The sequence below is a fragment of the Haemorhous mexicanus genome, chromosome 6 (assembly GCF_027477595.1).
Source record: "Haemorhous mexicanus isolate bHaeMex1 chromosome 6, bHaeMex1.pri, whole genome shotgun sequence".
NCBI classification, from domain to species: domain Eukaryota; kingdom Metazoa; phylum Chordata; class Aves; order Passeriformes; family Fringillidae; genus Haemorhous; species Haemorhous mexicanus.
Window position 1 is genome coordinate 49,623,150 of NC_082346.1, and position 4,777 is coordinate 49,627,926.

The window sequence follows — 4,777 nt, forward strand, 5'->3', positions numbered from 1 at the left end:
ATAGAGAGTTGCATCAGTGAATCATCAGGTTCTAAAACTAATAATAAAGAGCAATGCCTTTGTGAGCCAGCCAGACCCACACTGGGGGATGGGGGTGGTGTGGTAGTGCATAGGTAGCTTGGCACAACATAAAGCATAAAAATTGGACAAATTATACATTTTGAAGAGAGCAACAGGCTTAAGCTGGCTTTCATCCAGTTATTCTTTCCAGGTCCCTGGGGATGCCCAATGTAATGACAGTGAGCATAGAGGGACCGGTAAGGACAATCACACTACAACAGAGATTTAACTACAGCTGAGTATCACAACTGCTATATTATGCTTGTGCTGTGATTTCAACTGATTTCTGTATCACTCTGCTAAATTGAACTGCCATGTAATGCCAACTATACCAAATGTAATTTTTCATATACAGTACTGTCTGCCTATGCAGCAACAGCAAGCTGTGTTCCAAGGGTGAGGGTAACCTGGCCACACAGGCTGGATGAAAAAGCCTTTTCAAGCACACTTGGTTTGGAGGGGACTGAAGAGGGGCTCTAAATACAGAGGTCAAATCATTCTCTTTGTGGTAGAATGGGGACTGGTACTAAAGGATTCATAGTAATCTCTTCCCTGAATTTTACTGATTGCATTACTGTTGTCACACACCCCAGCTTATACATTTAAAATGTACACACATTGCTGTATATATGCAATGGCCCAGCATTTCTTCATAAAATAAGGATATTTTTGAATCAATTCCTTGAAGAAATCAAATCTTCTTGAAGTTGTGTACAATGACAAGCAAACTGTTCCTTGCAGATTTAAAGGCTATTTTACAACATTTATTTGAATTTTTTTAACAGCTGACCTCCACTAATTTTAAAACATTTGGCTTCTTTATGTCCAGCCTATCAGATTCTTACTTAAAATAGATGGAAAGCTCCCAAATGATCACAGTACAAATTGACAACATTTGCTGTTAGTCTCAGATCTGGGAAGTATTTCCAAACATATAAAACTGAAATACAAGTAATAAATTAGAAATAAACAATCATATGAAGAGAAGCAAAAGTTGTTCTGCTTAAGATACTAGACAGTAGAACTGAGGTTCAGTACTTCAATCACATCTCTTGCTTTGGCATACACCTAAAGAAACACTTTCAGAGCAAATTGGCAAGGGGAAGAAAAGAATCTTTTCAGAGCAAATAGAGAAGTTAAGAAAATAGAATTTTTTTTCCTAACATACTTGAAAAGATACCGTGTACATTATCATGCAGTGGTCATTGGAGTGGATACTTACATGTAATAAATGCAAGAAGGTTCTACAAGAATTAAGGGCTTTGTATCTGTATACAAATCTGTATGTCCTATCTATCTATAAGTTGGAAAACACAGAGCTCAACTCAAAGCATGGCAAAAATAATGATGAAATTCCCATTGATTTCAATAATCTTTTATACACAATTTCCGTCTTCCTAAAGCATCAGTACACACCTCCCTCAGTGAAATTTATGTATGTACATTGAACTTGATAGGTTTCTTTGTATAGCAGAGGAGCAGTGAGCCAAATGGATTTTGATTCTTGCAGAACTTTCACCACACAAAATAATGACACATTTTATTCTCCTTCATGGCAAAATATAGTACCAAAACAGTGAATTAAAATCAGCTCTTGGAATGCTGAATCACTGTGCTGTCACAGAAAGTGACTTCTAAAGTCTTACACAGGCTATTTTTTGTCAAGTGAATAGATTAACTAAAAATGCAGCCAAATGAAATGTATACTTTCCTGATATCATCTATATAAGCCAATGTTATGCTAACATGTTATACTTAGCAGACTACAACAAATGGAAGGGGAAAAAGGACAGTCACTCTGTCAAGATTCAATTCATACAGTGATAATATGCGAGTTATTTAATTACAGCCATCTGCATTCTGTGGCAGATGAACAAGGAATATATGGTATATGACTGATGAGCTTGCTATGTTTTTGTTGACCCCTCAACAAAAACAAGTAATGAAGCATGACTGCTCGTGCTTAGCACAGTCACAGACTACACTTTCCTTGTTTGTGTGTTGGTATCATATCACTGTAACACTTTGTCTGGAGCCTGCTGCTCTTCAACTAGGTGAAGGATTGTGCTTGATTCTTCCAACACTTGATTCTACACAACTAATTAAGAACATTACGACTGCTTTCTACAAATCTTATCTCTTTATCAAGTAGTCTAACCTGGAACTTCACTCAGAACTTACTAACAGGAAGAATTAATGTAGAGAACATGTTTATGGTAAAACAGTATTGACAAAATATGTGTAAAGACTGGCTAATGCAGGAGCTTTTTTGTGTAGCTGTCATGCCACACTTCATGACAAAAGTAGGTTTAAATTCTGCACCTGCCTTAGGGAAAAAAAGGCTTCCCTTACAGCTCATGAAGGTGACTGTACACACATATTTGCTTTTACAATTTTTTCATCTTCAAGATTTAATAATTGAAAACAATCGCCTCTATCACTAGATAGCCACACCTATTAAATAAATAGAACTCTGAATTATTACATATATTTAGAGGCAGAGCCACTGCAGAGACTGCTTTTTAGTTAATTAATATTTTCTGAAAAGAGTACCTGTCTACTTCATGAAGTGTAAAAGTGCCATTTATTTTCATAATTGTCTGTAATCTAATGTGTATAAACTAAACTGCCTGAACACAGAACCTCATTTATAAAGAAACTTCTCCCTGTTGATATTTCTTTGTAATAAAAACTGATTTACAGACAGCTTCTTCAGGAGTCTCTACAAAAACCTAAAATGAAGGATTTCCACACTAAAGATTAATTTCCACTGATGGTACTGATGATAAATAACTATTATTTTAGAAAGTTTCACAATTTAAATGAGACCACTGATAGAAATAGTACAAACCCTGCAAAACAGTGAAAATGCATGAAATTAATAATTTTGAGCTTGGTTCCTCTGTAAGTTCCTCTGAAACTTCACCAAAACAGTTATAACAGCAGATTTGGACCACTTGCATCTTTACTACTTAAGGGGGACAAAAAAAAGAAAAGGTTATGTTACACTTAAAGTTACTTTCTTTGTATACATACTTCATTTCCATAAGCAGAGGGAAATTATTATGTGAAAAAGCATTCCATGTGGAAAAAATCTGGTGTTTGGAAATACAAACCTTGGAAATGTGGGTTTCCAGTTTGTGGCCTCCTATATTGCAAACAGCAACAAGGATTTGTGCTGAAAAAAACCCCCACATTAAGCATTAATAGGTAGTAGTATAATGGCCCCGTAGTTATTACACAGACTACCAAGAAAGTAAGAGTAGACTATACTTAAGCTTGGAATGAATTTGAAGTCAGGAAAAGGCAAATATTACACGTGTGTTGGAGAAGGAAAGCTGGAAATAAAAAAGCTCCTTTTCCTCAAGATCTGCGTTGTTTGAGCTACCCGGGAAAGGCTCCTCATCCCTCCCGGCCATGCCCAGTGTCGCAGCTGTCCCTGGATGCAGCAGCCAGCTCTGCGCACTAGGCGGTGCTGCACAGCCAAACGATCATTCTCTGAAAAATAAAAAGGCATCAGTAGTGATTGAATCTCTTTGACATAAAAACAAATCTATAAATCATGCAAGTTAACTTTCAGGAAAATAAAATAACAGGAAAAACGAATAATTAATTGTATTTGGGTATAGCTACATCACTAAAAAAGGCAAAAAAGATGGAATCCAGTCAGCATTCTGAAAGACCTCCAAGGGAATAGCACATGAATTATTCTCCTAGTCAGGAAACTGAAATGTCTGAACATAAACAAACAGCAGCAGTAGCACCACCCCCCACTGGAGATCTAATTATTCTGATTATACAGAAGATCAAAGCTTTGTTCACTCTGTTTAAAAACATCCCTTTGCATTCTTAGAATATTCACTGGTAACATCCCAGTCAAATTCAAGGAGCTGCAACTAAACTCCAGGATTACAATTCAAAGTTGTTTGGCCTACCCTGAAATGTGCACTCATTCTTTTCTGGGCCACTCATGTTCAGTACATCCATTTGTCTGGAAATTTCAGCTTTTAGCTTCCCACTCCATACTTTTTCTATTCTGCAACTCACCTCTTTGAAATAAACAGCTGCCACCTGCCACTATTCACCTCACCTTCAATTAGGTTTCATCAAGTTTCTTAGCACCGAACTTCAAAATACTGTATCAAGAATGAAGGAATGACAGTGAATGAAGCATATTTAAATATGTAATTTCTCTTGTAATGGTTTCTAATTTTGAGAGACTTGCAAAGAGGCCTAGCAGACCAGACAAAGAATAAATGATAGGTAGGGTATCTAAATAGTCCCACAAGACCTGTGGTAACACAAAGAATTAGTGAAACAAGTGTGTCAGCACTGTCATTAAAGCTAATTCCTAACTCATGCAAATCACACATGCACTGGGAAAAACTGGGCATCACCTGTCCTGTTTCATTTTAAAATGGAAGATGCAAGAAGGGCTGTTCCTCCCGATCTCTTTGTTGGGAACAAGCCCTCCAGAGTTAAACATCAGTAAAAGCTTCTTTCTCATTTCCATAGTATTCTCCTCATTTTTGCTATATAAATAATAGCTAGTTTTCTTAGGAAAAAAAACGTTTTACCGTGAGATGTCTTCTGCTATTCTTTCTTTGCAATTAAACTGGTCAAATACTTCACAGACTTCATAGATGAGTAACTGATTGAATTGGTTTAATTCTTGGTACATACCTTTTCTTCTCCTTGAAAGCAGACGTGCTGTAGC